Consider the following 25706-nt stretch of genomic DNA (forward strand, 5'->3'; position numbering starts at 1 on the left):
GCCCATGTACACTCAGCTTGAACCACTGTGCACAAACCAGGGATGTAGTAACCATCTTGACTGTCAGAATCTGTGATGCAGTGAGTATGTTTTCCAGGAAGTCAGTCATGTCCCTACAAATACCTTAGTATATACCATGAGAATATACATTTTTCACGTGTATGGAAACCATTATATACCCTACAATTTTTGTCTTACTGAAAGAAAGATTGCAACATTGATATTTCCTATAAATTATATAAACTACACCAGTGTTTAGTATTAGCATGATCTGAAGTAGCCAGAAAATCAGTATTAAGACAAAAAAAAATCATACTCACCCCTGCACCTGGAGAGAAATTTCACTCTTCTATGCTACAGGAGTGGATTCTCCACTTTTCCCTCTTGAGCTGTAAAAGTACAATAAATACACCACACATCTATGACATGCTCAGCATAAGTCCCAATAAATGAACAGAATATACCAGGGCACTCAGCAACCCTGCGTATTTATGATATATCTGAGGGACCCTCTCTTTGACTTCTTCCTTTTAACTCTGAGCGTCAGGATGGCACCTACTCAAGTCACCAAAGTGATGCTGGCACACCTCAGCATAGCAATTTTTCCCCTGGCAGCAATCACCAGGGTAAGACTGTGCCAGGTATCCACTTTATATTCGGGACCTTCATAAGTTTCTCTATTCAGGTGTACCTGGTGGACCCTGTACAACAATTGAAGAAAGATCTTAGTTTCTTTAGGGCACATCTAGGGAGTCATGCCACCATCACTGCCTTGGGAAGCCATTTCCTTCATCAGGTTTTGGTAGTCCTCTCACAATGACATATGATGTTGTTGGTATGTGGTGTGTATTGTCAGGGACCTTTGTCAACATATATGTGGGACCAGGCAAGATGGCACCATAACATATCACAAAAATACACTGAATGACATCATGCCACTTGAAATTAAAATAATGTATAAGCATTACAATGCTTACATTTGTGAATAGTTTTGCTCTTCAGCACCTCTACAGGTCATATTACTACAATATATTTCTCCATATCACTGCCTAGGTCATTGTCCTGCCCATGCATGCCCAATGTGCTTCCTAGGTACTCATGCAAGTTCGCAAAGTTGATCGAGCCTCATAGTGCAGCACAGGTGAAATGCATGATAAGGTAAAAGAGCAATTCTGGAAAATTCATTGCAATGAAACTCATTATTCTAAGGACTACACTAAGTGGCCAATTAAAGAAGCCAGTCAGTCATGAGTACAGTTGTTCTCAAGTTACTGTAGCTTGCTACATAGCAAATGGTAGAGCTTTTACTGATGGTTATACACTACTTACTACAAGCAAATCACTCTTACAAAGAGCTAAGAGAATGGTGAATAGTATTCACTTCAGCTTTGCTGCATGACTACTGCTTTAACTGTGTGTTGTTTGTTGACATGCATGATTATGTGACACTGCACTGTTAACTTACTGGATGCAAATGACAGCAATGATACAACTGTGTGGGTCTGTGTACTGGGAAGGGTGTGCCATAGCAGAGAAAGTGGAGCAGATGTGATGTGGCAGGTAAAGGAAAACACAGTTCCGACATTGGTGTCCTTGTATACTCTGTAAGTAACATTATCCAACCTGCCGGCTAAAGACTGCGTATTACACCCAAGGAATATTGATATTCAAATGTTTTGAGGTGTTCTGCTAGTTGAAAATTAACACCACAACTGTCACAGTAGTTCTGTGGTGTCCTGTATGTGAAGTTAAGTGTGCAGTATGCTGTGTAAGTCCTATAAGCATTAGTCATCTGTGTGCTGCAAGTACTGACACTGTACTGTAGTACTTTGGGTTGTGTTTGTTGAGGGGAGCAATCTAGTATAGTCCAGGCGTGTGTTTAGATTGGTCTTGTATGCAACATTCCTTTAGGGTAGTACTGTTTTACCACTGTTTCCATGCACCCCTTCCTGTCTCCCCAGTGGACAGCAGATGTTTATTTATTTTATTTATTTTATATTTGTTTACAGGGAAAGTCTGACTGGACACAGTCCTTTTTCAGAGGATGCCTAGGGAGAAAAGCTCCACATGTAACACATATTAATAAAGTACAATTTCACAGGTACATTTAATCACATTAAGATAAAAATGCTTTAAACATGTACAAATAACTATTGTTAGGATGACTTAAGAATCATAGCGCTATAACATTTTGCATCTAATCACATTAGGATAAAAATGCTTTAAACATATGCAACAACTATTGTTAAGATGAATAAAGAACACTATACAGGTACAAAAGTTGTGTGGGAAACATCTGCAGTAGTACTATATGGTTGGAAATGTTGCACTTATAATACTAGTGAGACATTTCACTTCTTGGTGTAGATCCAAAAGGTTCTTAAACCACTGCAGCAACTTGCCTCAAACACGCATCACTGAAAGGGATTTGTAAGTCTATAGCCTGTTGGTCAGTTTGGGTCATCCCCTTCCTACATCTGTGCTAGGGCTTTCTGTGTATGACATGTGTTACTTCCTTTGGTGGTGGGAGAAGAAGTTTAAGATTATTGCATTTTCATCATGTGAGCTGTTGTGTTGCAGACCCATGTGTAAGTGTGCGATGCACACACATACCATCTTTGTCCTATAATGGGTGATTGTACTCTGGATTTGGTTACACTGAATCTGATAAGTGCAGTGTATGTCACTGTCAAGGAAGTTACTAAACACTGGCAGTTACATCCACAGTCAGGAGTGTAACAAGATGCAAGCAATACATTTATTTATTTTACATTTGTTAACTGGGAAAGTCCGACTTGGAATGAGCCAATTTTCAGTGGATCCTCAGGGAAAAATGCACCAGATGCATGTCTTTGTAATGTGGAAGGAAACTGGAGCACCAAGAGGAAACCCACACGAACACAGGGAGGACATGCAGACTCCACACAGAAGGTACCCCAGCCGAGAATCGAATTGGAGAACCTGTTGCTGTGAGGCGACAATGCTCCCGCTGCACCACTGCGTCGTCTTTCTGTAATCTTCCAAAGTATACAAGGAGGCATTATGTCTGAATATGTGGCCTACACACATGCAGATGGCAAGAGCTGTGCCATATATTGTTATTTGTGTATTTTGGCCATCCACTGGGTACTTACTTTGACACTCCTGTTATTTGTCAAAAAAAAAAAAAAACAGCAATAGACATGCCACATCAACACAGGTTGTTACCCACACGTGTTGCAATGAAACATGGATCTTGCCGAAATTGGCCAGCTGCACGTATCTTGTTTATTTTAAGTAATTTTTTGCTGTTTTCATATGTGATGTGTTTTCAATGTACTCAGCCATGAATATAGGCCTGTCTGATGTTGGAGAACTGTCTGCCTTTGATGAGAATGGCAGCCAAACTGCAGCACTGACAAGGGTCATTGTGTCACGGTAAACTCGAGCAATGTGATAGCTACATCCCCATCCCCTTCCATGAACACAGCCCATGTGCCTGTGCAGTGCACTGCCCAGAATCATAACGTCACCCATTGACAGGAAGATGCCAGCACATTCTCCTAGGATGTGGTCTCACTACCAGAGGTACAGTCCCCCTCAGTTGCCTCCTGTTCTATTGAGTGAGATGATGACCTCAGGGGTTATCATGTCAGAGTGCAAACATGCCATGGGTATGACCTACTTCCCAAGCTGAGTGTCCCCATGTTAGTTACTCAACATTTGTGCAGAGCCTTAATACAGGTACACACAGAGAACAATGCAGCCAAAGTTGAGCTGATCAGGGTAATACGTGGTATGCATGAAAACCTGAAGAAGTACATGAGCCAGATGTGCAACATTGTGGATATGGGGTTTAAGGCGTTTGTACAGAGCAGATGCTCCTGTGCAGGCACACATCACAACTTTTGTCTTTGAAATTAAGCAAACATCATTATACTGTTTTGTGATTTTAAGTCATACAAGTTGCAGCAATGGCTTGTCAGATCTACAATTTTAATAAATAAATACATATGTACATACATACATACATACAAGTTTTTTTTTAAACTCTCCTAAGTGCTGTTAAGATTGAGACTTTTGCTGGAGACTGATGAACAGAAAATGCTATAACGGATTATACAAGTGTTATTGTCAAAGAATACAATTATATAAATAACTTGAAACGATTGTCCACTATTAGCACAAGAAGTATTATATGAGTGACTTATTCATTATGGAAACCACAAAGGGAAATTAGTGGCAATGTATTTAAGGAAACAATAACATTAATATTTTAAGGCCTGGAGTGTTTAGATAGAAAAAAATAAAATTAAAGTCATCAGCGGGTAGTCATTTTGGATAGTTGAATAATTCTGTTCAAGGTCATACTGGCCTGAGGAAGTATGGCTAGCAGTAAGCAGGATAGTTACAGTATCTCTACGGTGTACAATTCTGGTTTAGTACTGCCACACTGTGTCATCATGCCAGTAATGAAAACAGTGGAGTGAAGTGGTCCAACAGCAGAATCCTATAGCATATCAAGAGTGGGCTGAAAAAGAGACAAAATACTGTATGAGCATTGAGCACTTTTATCTGCGGTAAAAATGCTTGTGGATCCTACCTAAAACCAATCAAATGTACTGCATCAATATCGTGTTGTGGTGGGTGTTAATGTCTAGTTTAAAATAGAGGATTGTGATTAGGTCTGCAATCATAAACAGCTTATTATGGATTTGAGATAAGGATGCCAAGAAATTCACCGAGAGTGAAGCTTGGGAGATGAATCTCCCATGTCATGAAGTACAACACATAATAAGGGTTATGCTCAATGAGACCTGATCATAATTCTTTGTAGTACATGGAGCTTGGGAGATGAATCTCCCATGTCATGAAGTACAACACATAATAAGGGTTATGCTCAATGAGACCTGATCATAATGCTTTGTAGTACATGAAGCTTGGGAGATGAATCTCCCATGTCATGAAGTACAACACATAATAAGGTTATGCTCAATGAGACCTGATCATAATTCTTTGTAGTACATGGAGCTTGGGAGATGAATCTCCCATGTCATGAAGTACAACACATAATAAGGTTATGCTCAATGAGACCTGATCATAATTCTTTGTAGTACATGGAGCTTGGGAGATGAATCTCCCATGTCATGAAGTACAACACATAATAAGGTTATGCTCAATGAGACCTGATCATAATTCTTTGTAGTACATGGAGCTTGGGAGATGAATCTCCCATGTCATGAAGTACAACACATAATAAGGGTTATGCTCAATGAGACCTGATCATAATTCTTTGTAGTACATGGAGCTTGGGAGATGAATCTCCCATGTCATGAAGTACAACACATAATAAGGTTATGCTCAATGAGACCTGATCATAATTCTTTGTAGTACATGGAGCTTGGGAGATGAATCTCCCATGTCATGAAGTACAACACATAATAAGGGTTATGCTCAATGAGACCTGATCATAATTCTTTGTAGTACATGAAGCTTGGGAGATGAATCTCACATGTCATGAAGTACAGCACATAATAAGGGTTATGCTCAATGAGACCCGATCATAATTCTTTGTAGTACATGGAGCTTGGGAGATGAATCTCCCATGTCATGAAGTACAACACATAATAAGGGTTATGCTCAATGAGACCTGATCATAATTCTTTGTAGTACATGGAGCTTGGGAGATGAATCTCCCATGTCATGAAGTACAACACATAATAAGGGTTATGCTCAATGAGACCTGATCATAATTCTTTGTAGTACATGGAGCTTGGGAGATGAATCTCCCATGTCATGAAGTACAACACATAATAAGGGTTATGCTCAATGAGACCTGATCATAATTCTTTGTAGTACATGGAGCTTGGGAGATGAATCTCCCATGTCATGAAGTACAACACATAATAAGGTTATGCTCAATGAGACCTGATCATAATTCTTTGTAGTACATGGAGCTTGGGAGATGAATCTCCCATGTCATGAAGTACAACACATAATAAGGGTTATGCTCAATGAGACCCGATCATAATTCTTTGTAGTACATGGAGCTTGGGAGATGAATCTCCCATGTCATGAAGTACAACACATAATAAGGGTTATGCTCAATGAGACCTGATCATAATGCTTTGTAGTACATGGAGCTTGGGAGATGAATCTCCCATGTCATGAAGTACAACACATAATAAGGTTATGCTCAATGAGACCTGATCATAATGCTTTGTAGTACATGGAGCTTGGGAGATGAATCTCCCATGTCATGAAGTACAACACATAATAAGGGTTATGCTCAATGAGACCTGATCATAATGCTTTGTAGTACATGGAGCTTGGGAGATGAATCTCCCATGTCATGAAGTGCAACACATAATAAGGGTTATGAGACCTGATCATAATTCTTTGTAGTACATGGAGCTTGGGAGATGAATCTCCCATATCATGAAGTACAACACATAATAAGGTTATGCTCAATGAGACCTGATCATAATTCTTTGTAGTACATGGAGCTTGGGAGATGAATCTCCCATGTCATGAAGTACAACACATAATAAGGTTATGCTCAATGAGACCTGATCATAATTCTTTGTAGTACATGGAGCTTTGTCTGCACTTAAAGAAAAAAAGTGAGAGCATGAAGTGTTTGACAAACTTTCAAAACGTTTGTAAGCTTGTAAGATACTATGGCATTATCAAAGAGACAACAGGTGCAGAAGACTTACTACGCTGAAGAACTGTTTTAAAAGCTATGAGGCACTCATCCTGCCACACTTTTTGTTTATAAGTGAAGTAAAGCAAATTATCTAAAGCCTTCAATCCTCTTTTACCTTAAAGTTTTTTTTTAAACTCTCTTAAGTGCTGTTAAGAGTGAGACATATGCTGGGGATTGATAACAGAAAATGTTATAACAGATTCTACAAGTGTTATTGTCGAAGAATACAAGTATATAAATAACTTAAACATTTCTTAGAGTGTGATTTCGGGGTACGTGCCACACTGCATAATGCCCAGAGAATTGCATGGAAAAGGCCAACTCCCAACACTTAGAGTAGTAGGCCTGCAGAAGTGATATTTTACTGCATAACAAGTGATTTATACTCAATAGAAGTGAGCTGTACACCTGAATAGGAGCTCAAGAGAAGGCTTCTCCACATTCCTTAATGTGCTTAATCTCAGAAATCGTCTGTTTGATCATGCTAGAGAAAACAAATGACTGACAGAGACTACAGTACAGTATATTTGCAGAGTGTGGGGGAAGGCTTGTCACCCCTAAATAAACAGGTATTTTAAGCTGTCCTGTTACTTTGTACATGATGGATGGCATATAAGGATGCAAACATGAGTGTGTGAGTTGGAGATGTGGATAACGAAGACAGTGGAACCCCAGAAATCGTGGTCATGCTCTTCCTTAGTAGAAGCATTACAAAATTCAGAAACAACTACACAATACCAAAGCTACATGAATGAAATAAATTAGACTGCTACTACAGGGGTTTATTAGTACAAGTACAAGACAGCCCACGTTGTAAATATCGGAATCAAATCCTGTGCTCCCTGTCTAGCCTCCAGCACATGCATGCATAGAAAATGAAATCAGCCTTCTGCGTGAGGCTTCCTGTGCAAAACATTTTGTAGTTATTGTAGTCATACCTCTGAAATAGAAGCAACAGTCCTTGAAAAGTAAGTGCATTCAGCTTAAAATGTAGACATCTAAGTAATGCATCACTGTTGGAATACTGTAACAGTGATCTAATGAAGAACACTGTAGGCACTACTCAGAAACACATTTAAAGAACAGAGACTGAAAAAATGATGGAAAATATAACATTATCAAAGAGACCGTGTATCATAAAATTCTACCACTCCAGGTCATTTACTTTTGTTTCAGAAAAAGGGAGATGATGTAAGATGTGTATCCTCTCCCTTTAAATGATTGCTGTCACTAGTATGTTGGTCATGTAGTGCTGTTTTCTATGAACTAGACAACTTCAAAAATCACATGTGATGAGGGTGATTCAGAAAGTTGTGTGAAGGGGTTAATCAAGCTTGAAAATAGGGAAATACCTTCAAAATAGGGACATTTATTTTATTTATTTTACATTTGTTGACCGGGATAGTTCAACTGGATACATGTCCATTTTCAGTGGAGGCCCGGGGAGAAAAGCTCCAAAGTAAAACACAATTCTATCACATATATCTAAATTAAGGACAATTTTACAGGTTCAGCTGGAAATACAAAAACATAGTCATACAAATGCTTTAGTTTACAAAAGGTTTACGGAATAGAAAATACAACTGTGTTAAGTTGTGAAAAGAATTAGTTCATTACATAGTGAGAGGATTAGTCGGGTCTGGCACAGGGACATAGCCAGTGTGCTTTAAAATAAAGTTCAAGACTTGTTTTGAATTGACTTAGGGTAGGCTCTAGGGAGATATCGACAGGGAGTGAGTTCCAGATTTTCCCAACATGGTTGCAAACAATGAGTCACCAGGTGAATTGTTAGATTTGACAGTTTGCACTAGTAACCTATTAGAGGAGCAAAGTGGTCTTAAGTTACTGCAGGGTTTGATAACAGTTTTAAGTGATGGTGTGCTGTCAGGCTGGTTTAGTACTTTATGTGCCACTAAAAGTTGGTTGTACTGAAATAGGCGTGGCAATTCTAACCATCCAATGTGGTGCAGGTTTTTGCAGTGGTGTGTCTTGTATGGCATTCCGCTGGCAAATTGGGCAATATGGTTATAACAGCTAGTGAGTTTATTCAGTTCTATTTTGCCTAGGTTGGTGAATAGTGGAGAAGCATAGAGGAGAGTTGTGAGAAGGTGAGAACATGCAATGGCTATTTTAGCAGCTGGAGTAAGGAAGGGTTTAATCTTGTAGAGTGAACCGAGTTTTTTGTTGATGGTTTTAACAGTCAGATTAACATGCATATCGAATTTGAGATTGTTGCCTACTGCAATGCCTAGAAGCTTTGTGTGGGTATCTGGGGAGATTATAGTGCCATCGTTAGATTTAACGAAGAAGGATGGTACAGTGGATCGTCGCGTAGGGGAGAACAGCAGTAACTTAGTTTTATTTGGATTAAGGATCAGGTGATGGTCTTTTAGCCAATTTTCTACTGTATTGAAGATGGTTTGGGATAGTCTTTGTAAGTTGGACTGGGAGGTAGCAAAGCAGATAAGGGTAGAGTCATCCGCATATCGAATGCATTTTGCCTCTGAAATTACTTTATAGAGATCATTGATAAATATGGAAAATAGGAGAGGTCCAAATAACCCCTCCTCCCACCCCCCACATCCTGTGCATGGGGTAAATTAGGCCTGAAAATATTTATTTATTTATTTACTATTTGTTCACTGGGCAAATGGAGTGGTGTACTGACCATCTTCAGCCACAATCCAAGCTCAAAGAGCAGAAAATGCATCACTATCTTTCAATCAACAATATAATATATAAAATGAGTTATATAGCAACATTCAGAATGTCATAAGATTGAATGCAGATAGGGCAACATTAAAAGATCCAGTCAGAGATCATTGAAAAGCAAACATATAAATATATATATATATATATATATATATATATATATATATATATATATATATAGGTTCACTTTATAACATCGAAATACTGAAATGTCGAATTTCAGTATCTCGAAGCTATAAAGTCAAATGTTAAAAATAGCGAACGTTCATAATCGCGAATTTGACGTATGTCGAAAATATGTTGAATTCGCGGTTATGAAGTTGCGCTATGTAATGTACGGGTTTGTGTTTTGTTGGTGCGCTGTGCCGTGTTTGGATGTAGGTGTTATGTCAGGTAAGTGAGCGTTTTGTAAGGGTTTAGAGTGGGAGTTAGAGTGTGTGTGAGGGATTGGAGAATGTGCGTGTGTGAGTGAGCTTTTGTGTTGTGTTTGTGCGATCTCGGAGTTAGTATATATAAGTAGGGGGGGTGTGTATGTGTGTTGTTTTTTTGTTTATGTTGTGATGTGGGTGTTGTGTTGTATGTTTAGTGTAGTATGTGCGGTGTTTTCGGTTATGTGGTTTCGCGGTTTTTGTTTGTCGGTGTTTTGTGGATTCGGTTTTATAGTCTCGAGATACTGAAATTCGATATTTCAGCATTTCAAGGTTATAAAGTGAATCCATATAGATATATATATATATATATATATATATATATATATATATATATATATATATATATATACCACCGTAACAGCTATAAACAAATGCAGTCTGAGGGTCATGCTGCTCAATGCTAAGAGTCTAAATCTGAAAATGCACTCACTCGGAGCACTCCTTAAAATGGAGAACATTGACATTTGTGCTGTAACAGAGACCTGGTTCAAGGCAGCAGAAAGCAACCCTGCACTACCAGGCTATAACTCATTCCACACCTTTCGGCCCCAGAACTTGGACCAAAGCTCCAAAGGCGGTGGCATTTCCATATTCATAAAGGATGCACACACCTCCAGACTGGTAGCCCAACATAATGCATCAGAGATACTTCAGGTGCAGCTAACATTGGGTAAGACAGCGATTCAGGTAGTAGCCTGCTATAGGTCCCCAATAATGTTCCAAGACTCACACTCCACGTTCCTAAGCACACTGGAGAATATTAGGGTCCAACGTAACACTTTCATACAGGGTGATTTTAACTACCCCTCCATTAACTGAGAAAACAACTCATTTACCAATACACTTGCCCAACATTTCCTGGAATTCATGAATTCAAATGCCCTGGATCAGCTCATTCTTACCCCCACTAGAGGTAGCAACATCCTTGACCTGGTCATTACTAACATGGGCGACAGTTGCTCTACACCAATATTTAATTCCTGCCTGGTTAGACCCGACCACAAACTAATCACCCTGGAAATCCACATGCCTCCCGCCCAACCACCCCTACCCCACCCCACACAAAGGTAACCACCATGAAAAACTTTTTCAAAGCTAACTTTGGACTCCTAAAAACAGAGGTAGATAACTTCATGGCACCCATGCAAATGGAGAATAGTTGCAAGACCACTGAATCATACACCAATGCACTGTACAAACACGTAAACAAATGAATGGATCTCACCATACCCAACAGAACCAAGACGCTCGCCTCCAAAAAAAGGAAGCCAATCTGGTAGTCCCCTGCCATAAACAAACTCTACAACAGAAGGAGGAAACTGATGTGGAATAAGGTGAAGTCCCAAGACTGGAAAAACTCCATTATCAGCCTCAACAAAAAGTTGAGATCCCTCATCAAATCCTCTAAAGCTAGCTATGAAAACAGAATTGCAGCAGATAGTAAAGACAACCACAATGCCTTCTATAGTTATGTAAAGAATATCCATGGCAATACCCAGATTTGCTCTGAGCTACTGCACAATGGTACCTCCTATACTAAGCCAAAAGATATTGCCAATACACTGGCCGACAGATTCAGTGCTAACTTCCCCCCCCTCCAAAAGGACCAATCACAATACCAGTAGATTGCCAGGCACCCACTATTACTGCTGTACAGGTTAAAACAGCACTGTCCAAGGCCAAGAATACAGCTTCCATGGGACCTGACAATATCTCTGGCTGTGTTCTACATGAACTACAGAGTGAACTGGCACCTCACCAGTGTGCCCTGTTCAATCACAGTCTCACTTCAGGCTTCGTCCCTACCGAATGGTGCACTGCTACAGTCATCCCTCTCCACAAAGTTGGAGCAACTACAGACCCTAGGAACTATTGCCCCATTAGCCTGACAAGTCTGATATGCAAAGCTATGGAACGTATCATCATGGACCTAATAAACAAGGATATAGGGAATCTCCAAACTCTGGAACCCATATAGTTTAGTTTTGTGAAGAGTAGATCATGCCTGCTCAACTTGGTCGACTTCTTTGAGTCAATCACCAGAGCTGTGGATGAAGGCAAAGTGGTTCATACAGCCTGCCTTGATCTGGCCAAGGTGTTTGATACCATTCCCCATTCAGGAATCATAGAAAAACTCACTAAGCAAGGCATCAACCCCTATATCACTAGGTGGGTTGCAAACTGGCTCACAGATAGAACCCACAGTGTGAAAGTAGCGGACTCCAAGTCAGACTGCCGACCAGTCACGAGTGGAGTCCCACAGGGTTCAGTCCTTGGTCCTCTCTTGTTTGGTATCTACTTCTCTGAAGTCCAGGCCAACACAAAGGGTCTCTGGCTGACAAAGTTCACAGAGGTTTCAAGTTGGGAGTTATTATTAACTCCCCAAGAGATGTTGACATCTTACAGAAAGGCCTCACTGAGACCAACGACTGGTGTCAGAACCATGGGCTTAAGCTCAATGCCAAAAAATGTGTCATCATCCCCTTTGGAAAAAACCCGGTTCCCATGAATTACCACACTGATGGTAGTCCACTGAACACAGAAGGTGTTATAAGAGATCTGGGAACATAGGTTGACAGTAGCCTCTCCTTTGACCACCACATTGCCACTGTGGTCAGAAAGTTCTTCTGTGTGGCACATCTCATTACTAAGGGTTTTGCATCCAGGAAGAAAGAGGTCATTGTCTCCCTCTACTCTTCCCTCATTAGGCCACTCATCGAATAAAATGTCCCATTTGGCATGTACCTCACTAGACACCTGCAACTGGAGAGGCTGCAAAAGTACCTCACAAAGAGGATCTCAGGCCATAAATACTTGTCCTAGATGGACAGACTCAAAAACTCCAACTATTCTCTGTCTCATAGCGCCTACTTAGAAATGATCTCTGCTTGACATACAAAGCCATGTCTGATCCAGCTCTGCTAGAAATGCTACATCTAAAGAAATCCCAATCCCTCCACACCACATGCTCCTGAGACCTCAACCTCATTACCGCAATTAACAGAACATGCTGGAGAGACAGGTTCATAACCCAGAGACTGCCCTTGCTATGGAATAGACTTCCCATACATGTCAAACAGAGCACCTCACTGGCCCACTTCAAGAGAAAACTTAATGAGTGGATGGAAAGTAGAAAATTCACCCCGGGGATCACTCCAGTGGCTCTACTCGACAGAGGGACTGGGAACAAAGGTCGGTAGCATGATGCCAGGGTAATCCTATGGGCTAGGTTTGTAAAGGCTCCAGGGCCATTAGCCTAGTACACACCTATGAACATATATATATCTATATATATACACACACACACACACACACAACATGCAAGATAAGATGTGTATAAAATACAGTGCAGTTATACACATAGCACATAAACTCCTGTATACATGTGAAACATTTATGTACAGTAAGCCACATTATGAGGCTGAGAAAAATTTATTAAATACATTCTAATATTCATGACATGAGATGGTATGTTACTTAACCAGTGTCATGGTAGTAGTAGCAGATTCAGTAAAGACATGTTCTAGAAGTGCATCTTTGAATCTTTTAATGGTACACATATCAGAGGATCTCTCATGGTCAGGAAACACCAGCCATCCAGTCAAGAAAGTGCACCAATGCCTCCAGTTTTTAAGAAGGCTGAAAAAAGCTAAGCCTCCTCCTTTTATTCTCTCCACCTTCTACAGAAGTTCAATAGAGACCATCCTCAATTGCAACTTCACAGTGTGGTTTGGAAACTGCACAGTTACAGTAAGGAAGGCACTACAAAAACTGGTGAGGGTGGCAGAGAAGGTAACTGGTTCCAGTCTTCCATCAATACAACATCTTTATTATACAAGAAGCATTTGACAGGCCACCAAAATAATACAGGACAACACACATCCTGCACATGAACTGTTTAATCATCTGGCATTGGGTAGGAGATATGGCAGCATCCACTGTAGGACTACAAGATTCAGTAACAGTATCCATCCTTCAGTGATTAGACTTCTGAACTCGGACACTAGTTCCAGAGGTCTGGGCATGTAATAAGTCAATTTTTATTTATTTGTGCAATATATACTTACATATATTCCAAGTAAGTGCAATATTTATTTATTATATCCATAGTCAGTATTATTTAACTCACTCAAGTGCAATATTATACAAATAACTTGGGCATTTCAGTCTGTGGTGTGTTTTGTTTTACTTTAAATAGGGTAGTTAATTTAACTCAGGGGAGGGTATTCTTTTCGTATATGAGTGTTGGTAAATGTCTCTGCTCTTTCTTCTGTGTATTGGGAGTAGTACTGTATTTGTTAGTTATGTTTGTCCCTCTTCTTGTATGTGTTGTTTCACTTTCCTTTGTAATCTCAAGAATTGAGCTGATGCACAAAATTTTGTTTAGGCTACACGTGTATAGTTCTAAATGACAATAAAATTTACTTAGACTTTGACTTTCTAAATTTTTAATCTTTGTAGGTGGATGGTCCCACATAGCAGGTCCCAACCTAGAGAAGGGTCTCTCACCTACAGCAGTCTTAAATGGAGGACATACTAAATTAAAATTGCTGTCTTGTGTACTTCTGAGTACATAAAGGTTGTCTCGTAAAGTTACTTTCACTGTTAAAGTGGGGGAGGCAGTGTCCATGTTTTGGCACCTTGTAAATTAGAGTACTTAAATTTCTGGAAAGGCTTAAGTTATGCCAGTTATGGTGGATTGCAAAAAGTGAGCATAATCATTAGCAAAGGTGGAGTGATTGAATGTTATTCGCTCATTCTTGGTAGATGCAGAGTTATTTATTAAGCATTTTGTTTCTTTATAAAACTGATTGGGACTAGACTAGTTTGCTTCCAGTTTCTGTCTAAGGTACAGAGCATTTGCAATATTTGTTGCAATTCTTGTTTCCTTCCTTAAACTCAGAAAAGTTTGGTGTAGCACTGTATTGTTGGAGTTCTTTTCCCGGTTCTGCCATGCTGAATGTCTGGCTTTTTTTTTAATACCCACTGAAAGCCACAGGTAACACTGTAATCCAAGCCTTCTTTTTATAATGGGTACAGCGTATTCTGAGTTAGTGTCAGTTTTGATTTGAAAAATTCTAAAGCAGAGGTGGGTTTAGATGGGGCATACAGGGGAGTCCAGTCTACAGCAGTGAGTAGGGTATTGACATTTGGTAGCTTATTATTAGGGAAATATCTTCCTTCAATTATATGAAGAGTTTTTTACATGTTCTGAATGACCACATGGGTTCAATGGGTACATGGTCACTTAGAGCATTATGGTGTATTTCAGTGTTAAGGCACCTGTTTTGTATGCTGAGTATTATTATATCAAATTTGGAGCAAGATACAGTTCAGGTACTGGTTCAAGTAGGAGCCTGTACTATTTGGGCCAGGCTAAAATGCTGCAACATTTTGTTCAAAGGCAGAGAGCCTTTCCCAGTAGTATTGATAATGAAGTCACAGAAAATAACTGTGTTGTTATATACTCCTCTAGAGAATATATGTTGTTGAGTTTTATGTCAAAGAGAGACAGAGGAAGGTGGGTGGGAAATGTAAACTGCAGAAATCGGCATGTGAGTATGCTCACCTGATGTGATGTGACAGAGTACCCGACTGGAACACTTGTCATCTGCAGTATGAGAATTAGTGCCATCCACAACTGTGGTATTCCTTTTCATTACAACGGAGCACTGTCACCAGGTCTAGGGCTTGGTCTAATGTCATTATGTCTATAGTAGTTGTCCTGTATATAAGTAGAGGGGCAGCAATCATCCTTCAGACACGTTTTTGATATAGCAAGAATACAGGGATTTTCTGTTACCAGCCATGCTTCAAGACTGGCCCATTTATTATTAAGACTGCTTGCATTACGGCAAACAATTTAAAGCCTTTATTTCTGATATGATGGATGATTTGGTTCTGTAACTTTAGGCTGACAATGAGGCGATCCTGTGTTTGAGTGAATATCCCCTGAATGTATAGAGTAGGAGATGGTGACGTTTTGGGAAAAGATCCTTAATTTGTGGGATGAGGATTGGTGACCTCTGTAGGAGTATGGATTGCAATAGAAATTGTCTGCTAGTATTATATGTGAGTTTATTGCTGTTGTCAGTCATTAGACTGTATATTCTTATATGCCAGTAGTGGGCCTGAGTATGGCTGGAGGGTTCCTGACATGGATAAGAAAGAGGCAAAGTATCTGTAATAAATATATTGAAGGCTGAAGTGGCTGACAAAAGAGTAAGACAACATGCTAAGGAGAGATTAACAATTGGCATTATGAGTCTGCGTGATAGCTGGGATTATAACATGTAAAGACAGAGATAGACCGTGGTTGGGGAAAATGTCAGAGGTGTAATAGATAATATAGCACGGTACCTGGAGGGTGAGAGATGGGGTAAATGGAGAGAAAGGATTGGTAGGTGTCTATGACAATAAGTAATATAACAAATAGTAACATTTTTCCAAAAGGACAGTTGAGAGGTCTGATTGTAGTATAGTGGTAATACATCTGCTCCCTCCTGTATTCACAAACACACACACACACACACACACACACACACACACACACACACACACACACACACACACACACACAAAACACAATACACTAACATACATCAGTATGCATATCAATTTAACACTTTTCTGTCACTCATGTAAACTTACCACTGTGCTGTAACGCCATTAATGCTCCTGCTGGTAGTAGTTGGCTGTACTGGCAGAAGTATAAGCCAATACGGGCCTGCAGTTTGGCAGGACTCTATTTTTGTGATGTCAATCCCAGAATGTAAAGTAGACAAGAGATGCAATTGAGCAGTGAAGTGAGCTTTTCTCCCTGGGCCTCCGCTGAAAATGGACATGCATCCAGTCGGATTATCTCGGTCAACAAATGTAAAATAAAAAATAAATAAAAATAAACAGGTGAGGAGCACAACAGACTTCAGTAACTTTCTGATCTGTGTTGCTCATTCCAGTCTACTAGGACTGGCAGCAGCATTCCACACTTGAACAATCATTCCCTGCATGGAAAACTTTGTAGCCTGCTCCCAAAATGTGGTATGTGCATGCAGATGCTGTGTACGTGTAGGGTACACCATGCTGGTGTACTTTTGTATTTCGTCTGGGTGTCAGGATGCACAATGCATGTACCCCTTCTAGCTTTCACAAAGCAGTCTTGTCTCAGTATCAGCACAGCACAAGCAGCGATGGCTTTGAGTTGTAAGGAGTATGGTATCCTGTAGTACTGGGTTTGATTCTGTCACCACTTGCATGTTATGTGACTTAAAGCAAGTTAACTCTTGAATGGGCTCCTACATTTCCCCAGTTGTGATATTTTTAAGTATAGCATTAACTTTAGTGCTCCCTTCCTGATCACCTCATTCACTATGCGTAGCATGGGGTCATAGCTGCAGTGATGTGTGCCCTATAAACATAGCTATCCCCATGCCTCTCAACCTCCTAGCAGAAGAAATTTGGACAAAACCAAAAATAATGGGGAACAAAGGTCCAAAAATGGGGACAATTTTAAATGTTGTTTTTATAAATTTATAAAGTAGTTACAGTAAAAGGTGTCATGTTAGCATGCATTTTCTGAAGGTTATGACATCTGCAACTCAAATGTCTTCCATTATTTAGTGACTTCAATCCTCAGTGATTTGGAAGAAAACCACTAATTTTATGAGGATAAACTCAAAAATATGAAGCAAAATATGGACATTCTGCAAAAATCTGGACAGTTGAGAGATATGCCCCCCTTCCTATATTCCTGATGCATCACTCATAACATAAGCTTGTATTTTATACACCCCTTACAATATGATGCCCTCCTTTCCTTAGGACCACAAGTGTCATTACTACCTGTATGCATACAGTTGCCCCCTGCTCTACATCCTACCTGCCACCACCTCAAACACTATTCCGTACCTTATGCACTAGTGAAATGGACGATCTACTGAGCTGCTGACCTGCGTGCCTTTCTTTTCACACAAGCACACTTTCTGCATACTAGCAGATACATGATTCTGTTTCTGAAATCACACATTTGTTTCTCCAGGACCTGAGATACCATCTTACTAGAGGAGTGGGTCTCCAGATAGAGGATGTCTCTAAACCCTTCAGACAGATACAATGAAAATATTAAATTGCTTACTAAAATGGAAAACGTTTGCCAAAAGTTCATTTAACAAAATAAATGCACAAAGTAAAAGTGTGAAGCCCTAACGGAGCATTCAACCCCCTCATGGAGCATACACCCCCCCCCCAACAGAACATACACCCTGCTGAAAGATAGTATTGTACAATGTGAAGTGGTTACCACAGGCTTCAGGCCTTCAATATTTCCATTATTAAAGAACATTTCTATCTCTGCAGTGTATAGGTGGTTGGATGCTCATATTCTGACCAATTAATAGTATTCTTAATGGTTTACTATGACAATATCAAAGTACACAACAAAATCCATTCACATCTTTGATTCAGATGTGCAACATGCAGCATATTAATTAGGACAGAATGTCGAAGTGCATATAGTGAAACATTCAAATTCACACTTCATTCTGTGTTGCACATCATTACTGCATATCACGTAATGTTTTTGCAGGGGGGGGTTGCACCCCCCACACCCCCTGAAAATAATATATTCCAACTCCGAGATCACACTACAGTGGGAAAAAGGGTAATTTCCCGATCCCCACTGTACCGCAATCTGTAGTCATAACTCCATTGACATATGTGTGAATGCACAGTGGCATTCGCTAAACTGCACACTGATAATAACACAGGTCGGCAAAAAGAGGACTCGACCAACTGTGGTTCGACATTGACATTTTTGTCTAACCTGTACTCGTAATTTTCAAAGTAAACCATTCTTAACTATGTATTACTGCAAAATATATGGGATTCATTCAGCTTTCTATGTCATCTGCGCCACATAGTTCCATCAAACCAGGTAATCAGTGGAAAACCTATAACAAGCTTTCTACTCCTTGTTTAAATTCTGCTAAATATATTTTGGTTTATAGTGTGTGTAGAATTTATTTGCATTTATTTATGTACTTATTGATATTTGATAACCAGATAGGTGGGATGGTCATAAGATCCTTTTCGGCCACGACCCCGTCACCACACCTATCTCTGAATTAAATAAACATATTTAAAACAATATGCCAAAAACCTGAAGAATGATAATATGCACATGTAGACTATGGGCAAGGCTGTATTAATTGCTGCCAAATGTGTCACCCCACTGTAGCACAGCATCATATCTCTATGTATATAATGCTGTTTATAACACTTCAGTGAGTATATCAATCAAAGTATTCACCTGAAATGGGGAAGCCCAGTAATGCCCTACCAGTTGTACTGTCACTCTTACAAAGAGTAGTCATTTCCTTTATTTAGAGAACTCTCAGCTGATAACTATCACTATTTAATTAAATATATCTCCTAAAGCTCTGAATATATAGGACAATTATATGTTCTTCTAGCTACTTAGCACATCTTTGTAGCTGCTTCTAGTGCTGCTTAATTTCTTATCAAAGTTCATTTAGCATATTTGTGTATTTCCTTCTGTTTCCTAACAATCATTTCATTAACTCCCCTCCCAACCCTAACTATTATTTAAAATAATAAAGGTGCAAACCGTAAAGACCTGTAGCTGTTAGGAAATGTGTTTCGGTGAAAAGTGTACATTTTTAATTTCATGCAACCACCCAAAACCACTAACAGCCGTTGATATATACAGAGTTCCTAGAAATAGCACGTGTGCACAGTCCTCTTATAAACTTACATGATTCCTCAATTAGACCGATAAATGACATGGGCAGACCACAGCTGTAGTACATCTAATGCTACCTGTTGTGAGCACGGACAATGGTCTGTATTACTGCCCATTTTTCCTTTCACTTTGTTTGATGAAACAGTATACATTTGAATCTGCTCTGCCTGTTCCCTGCTTCTATACTGAACTTGTTTTACAGTTGTAACACCACATCACATTAACACATTCATTAATATAAATATCTGTGCTGATACCACACTGCAAAAAACTGTAGAAGCCTTAGAAAATCAGCATCTCATTTACAAGAGTGACATCCTTCATTTTGGACAAAGGTTTATAACCTATTGATACAAAACACAAATGCTGCTTACCTAGTTTTCTCCTGATAGCTGTCACTACAGTATAAAACTGTTAAACTAAGGTTAACTATGTAGGAAAAAAGAAAGCTGCTATCTCTACAACAGATGTGCAAGAAATAGCATGAAATAGTTGGCCAGTTAGGATCATAGGAAGTTACTAGGCTAATGACCCTAGGGCCCTTACGAGCCTAGCCAATTCTACCTTTATTTCCACAATCATCACTTATTGCCCCTGTCCAACAGGGACACAGGTGGAATCCCTGGGTTGAATTTATGGTTACCCATCCAATCGTCCAGACTACGTTTGAAGAGGGTCAATGAGGTGCTCAGTTTAACATGAAGTGGGAGTCTGTTTCAAAGTTGTGGTAACCTCTGGGAGACAAATCTGTCCCTCCAGCAGGTTCTAGTAATGTCACATACCAGGTTAAGGTCTTTAGAGAGAGTAACCCGTGTACCATTTGACTTGCGGATATGCAGTATTTCCAGTAAAGGAGGGTCAGAGATTGCCTTATATGCAAGGCAGAGATTGCCTCGGAGTAGTCTATATGAAACAGAATAAAGTGACAGTGATTTCAGATGATCCACATAGAACAAATGCTGAAGACCTTGAATTTTTAAGGAACCTTTGTGGTTTCTCAATTGCTGCTGGTGCTTGGAAAGGTACATACCAAAAGGGGCATTGTACTCAATTACTGGCGTGATGAGGGAAGAGTACAGAGAGGTTATAACTTCTTTTTTTCTGGATGTAATGCCCTTACTTATGAGATGAGAACTATAGAATGCCCTTCTTATCACTGTGGAGACATGGTCATCAAAGGTAAGGTTGCTGTCAACCTGTGTGCTCAGGTCTCTCACCACTGAGTGCATACTCAGGGTGTTGCTACTGATGTGATAGTTAGCAGGAATATTTTGTCAGCCACAGACCTTTATTTTTTTCTTGCACTTCGGAGAAATAAAGTCCAAACAGTAGAGGTCCCAGGACTGATCCCTGTGGATCACCACTGGTTACAGGTCTGCTGCTGGAGGTGGATTCCCCTATTTTGACTATGTGTTCTATCAGTGAGCTAGTTAGCAATCCATCTAATGCTATAAGGGTTGATACCTAGCTGGGTGAGTTTGACAATGATCCCTGAGTAGGGAATAGTGTCAAAAGCCTTGGCTAAGTCCAGGTAGGCTGTATGCACATATTTCCCCTTGTCCATGGCCTTGGAAACTGTCTTGAAGAAGTCCACCAGGTTTAACAGGCATGATCTCCCATTGACAAATCCAAACTAGTAGGGTCAAGTGTTTGGAGATTACCTATATCTTTGTTTAAAGGTCCATGATGATTTGCTCCATGGCTTTGCAGATAAGGCTAGTTAGGCTAATAGGTCTATAGTTCCCAGGGGTCAGTGGAAGCACCACCTTTGTGCAAGGGAATAACGGTGGTCATTTTCCATTCAGCTGGGATGAAGCCGGTGCTTAGATTATGATTGAAATGAGTACCCAGTAGTGTTGCTAATTCTTGTTAGAGCCCATGTAGGAAGCAGCCTGAGATGTTATCAGGTCCCATAGATGATGTGTTTTTGGCCTTAGACAGGATGTTTACAACCTGCTGTTTATAGATACAAGGTAGGAGACAGGTTGCAGGGATGTCACAGGGTACGTGTGGCACAAATGTGGGCTTTTCCTTTTAGGTTACGGATGTAACTAAAGAATGCCTTATGGTTGTCCTTAGCTGAGGATGCTAATCTGGATTTGTAGTCTTTTTTATAGTTTTTAACAGCCTTGTACTTATGCGTTTTAAGATGTTGAAGGATTAATAATGTGTGCTTTTTCCTAATAATGTTGACTCTAATTAGTTAAATTCCTGGGGGGGGGGGTGGATCATGTGACATGTAGGGTGTTTTTTAAATTTGGCTTTTTTGAGCTCATTCTTTATCTGATGAAGTCTTGTAATGAACTTGACAAAGCACTTATGTTTATTTGATTTAATAAACTGTGGTGGACCTACTCCTGCCTTCCTGCCTTCCTGCCTTCATTTGTGTTTTTACATCATTTAGCACCATAAACTTGAGGTTGTTTTTAGATGGAATTTTTACATCAGGAATTTTGTCCTTGAGACACTGACTAAAAAGGCACAATGGGGGTGGCAAGAGCCTTAGCCAGTTGTCAAAATCCCAGAGGTGACAGATGAAGATCATCTCTGGCAAAGCATCGAGGTCTGTCGATCATGTCATCCCAGATTGACAGATACTGGATCCCCTTAGAATGACACCAGAAACTAAGCCAATTATTGAAGTCAATCATTTTCTGTTTGTATTGAGGCATCATCCTAGGTGAAGGTAAAATGCTGCTTAAGGCTAGGGACATACTTGCCTGAGACACATAGTCCGAGAGCTCAGTCATGTCTCTCTTCATATAGTTCAGAGAGGTACATCTCAAGTGGTTCACAGCAACATGGATTATGATGGGATCATAACAGTACCTGTTGTTGACAGACTTGAGTGCATGTGTGGTATGTCAGATCCTGGCACCTAACAGATGGCTGACCTTGACCTTTTCCTTAGCCAGCCTGGTGAGAGGGACATCTGTGTGTCTCGTGATGGAATTACCTATGACTAATATGTTTGGTTTTGTGTTTTGCCTTAAGAGCTTGACAGGTGAGACACTGGTATGTGAGCTATTATGTGTATTGTGTTCTGCAAAGGAAGTATTATGTGTAGCGTGGTTATGTTTGTGTTTGGGAGGTCTCTGGTGTTTAGGTTTGTTTCTGGTAAGGACCTCCGCACATGTAGGTATGTGTGATGTGGGTTTGGGTGGAGTAGGAGGTGAGGTGTGTATGTTGACAACCTGCTCATTGTCATATATATACTGACTGGTGTGTGAGACAGCATGGATTCAAAGTTCTTAATATAGTTGCATCTTTCACATGTTGAGTTTGTGTGGACTAGGAGTTGAGGGTTGTTGATGAACATGAGGCAGTTGCTACATTGTCTCAGGATGCCCATGTCAACCAAGCTGGCTGGAGAAACTATAGAAAATTGTCCATCCATAGTGTTAGGTAAATTTATATGGTCAGGAAAAGATGTCACACTTTGGAATGGTTAGTGGGTGAGAGGTGTGTTGGGACCTCTGAGACTAGGCTTAGTGTTCCATCTGATAGCGGAGCAGGGCCTCACAAAACCTCTGGAGGACCACAAGCAAAGTGATAAGGGAAAATTTAACAAGCAAAATGTTTGTGTCTATAACCACCAACAGTAATCACCGTTACATGGCAGTGCAAAGTGGTGCACTACACACAAACAAGCACTAATGCAAGGCTTAAATAAAACAAGAAATAACCCTTTTAACTCAAACTAGTCAATAAGGATGCTCTCTCTGAACTCTAGTCCAATCACCCTTGATTAGATGGGACCCAGACAGCACTCTCCTCCCACAAGGGTGCAAAAGAACCTTCACCAACAAAGATGGCTTGAATTTGATGCTCAGAAGTTACAAAACAGACCCAGAGCAGGAAACCTGGAACTGGGCTATGCTACAACTGAACTAATGCAGTGTACAGTAAAGTATGGCAAAAAAAAAAAAAACAGTTCAGACAATTCAAACAGACAGTAGAATGCAAATACAAATTAAAAGTGCAATATAAGCACAAAAACAGGCACTTATAGTTAGTTGAAAGCAACGGATGCCTCAGATCTTTCAGTATCTCAGTGAAGAGCTGGTTTTAATGCTCAAGTGATATCAAACGGTCTTAATTCAGCAAGTCTGAATCTGGCCTGTGCTATAAAATGCAGAAGTACTAGAAATTCAAAGTGTATAAAATCACAGTCACAACAACAAAAACAGTTTAAATAAAGCAACATTTCACAAGCAATTCCCAGATTAGAAATATATAAGCCACACTCTCCCACCACAAGAGTCTAGGCCACAAACTTTCCTAATGTAAAACAACTGGCTTTGGAGCTCAAGTGCTTAAGTCAGAACTAAGACACTTCAGAATAACAGACACAAGAGGCCTTCAACCAGCAATTTCCAGTTTAGAAGGGTGAAGGCTAGCCTCTCCTGCCACAAGAGTTTAGACCACAAATCTTCCAAATGTAAAGTAACTGGTTTGGAACCCAACTGGTTAAACCAGAATAAAGACACTTAGAATAATATGCACAATAGCCTTCACCAGCAATCCCCGGCTTAGAAGGGTGTAGGCCACACTCTCCTGTCACAAGAGTCTAGACCTCAACCCTCCTAATGTAAAATAACTGGTTTGGAACCCAAGTGCTTAAACCAGAACAAAGGCACTTAGAACAACAGGCACAATAAGCCTTCACCAAGCAATTCCAAGCTCAGAAGGGCAGATGCTACCCGCTCCTCCCACCAGAGTATAGACCAAAAACCGTAATGTAAAATAAGTATTATCAGCATATTTCAACTGGCTTGATCCAATACAGTCTTCATAAAGCCATACAAGTTTAAAAAGCCATGTACATAGATTAAATTCACTACTTAAGTGATGTAGCTTAATTTTTCTGTTGTGCTGCTTGGAACAACTAATAGCCTGCGTCTACACCCTTTACTTCCACCTCCTCCATTTCTTTAACCTGGCAACCATGTTAAAATGAAAGCAAAAATTGCTCTCATATCAAATACAAATTTGGTTCTGTTCAATAACTGAGAAAATCTTATATGTTCAGGGTCTGATCTTTATAATAGTAAAATAATAAATACCCCTTAAAAATGTTAAAATAAAAACTGTTCCTGTTAAATGCAAGACCCTAGCACTAGCAGTGTAATTATTAAGCAAGCAAATAAAAGATTATATTGGAATACAGAAACACATAATCCTTCTGTTACTTTGCATTATATAACAATGACACCATCTATGCCTGGTCTGCCCTTTTTTGTGCACCTAGTACCACATACCTGTCCACTTATGCTTTCATCCTAACCTACCACTTACCCCATGCATGTTTACTTGTTTAGTTCTTTGTTTGGTATCTGTTAACCAGGTATGTGGACTGGTCTACTGACCCTTTTCAGCTGAGACTCTAGCTCAAAGAATGTCAACAGAGTAAATAATTGGTACAAGTAATTGCAAAGTAGTGAAATAGGAGTTAGAATAATAAATCTTAAGTGTCAATGAAAGGTGAGATAAATTCATAACAAGCACAACTGCATTTAAGTGAATATCAAATATTTTTATATATACATGGTAGACAATATAATACATATTGTAAAGAATAAGCTTTTGGTTGCCTTCATTTTGTACATCTTATTAACGAGTAGCTATTAGGAAGTAGTAGATGGCATCTTCCTATACACTGTATACTGTATACTACGTACAATTCATATATGCCAGCTGTTTACAAAACACATTGATAGTTATATCATTGTATGTAATACCTTGTAGATAATTTTAGCCATTGTCTCTAAAGCATTTCCCTGTTTCTTGTTGACATAATGAGTATGTAATGTTTCCTTAAATTCTTCCAGTGAGGGAGGTGAAGAATATGATTTCTGTTCATAAGTGATCTCAGGCGGCTGGTCCTGTTTGAAAGAAGGCTTTTTTTTACCAGTCGCTATTTTTAAATGACATTAGATACATTGAAAAATTAAGTCATCCAAAATCGTATTTCCTTGGCTACTCCACAGAGTCTATGATTGTTCTATTAAGGCAGTTTTGTTCTCAAAGGGGGGACAGTATTCAGAATTCATCATTTTAAGCAGTAGACAGTGGAGAAGAAATGAGGCTGTACCTGTAGCCATTTAAAGATATG

This window comes from Protopterus annectens, chromosome 1.part2 (assembly GCF_019279795.1).
Source record: "Protopterus annectens isolate FY-2018-M chromosome 1.part2, PAN1.0, whole genome shotgun sequence".
Classification (NCBI taxonomy): Eukaryota; Metazoa; Chordata; order Ceratodontiformes; family Protopteridae; genus Protopterus; species Protopterus annectens.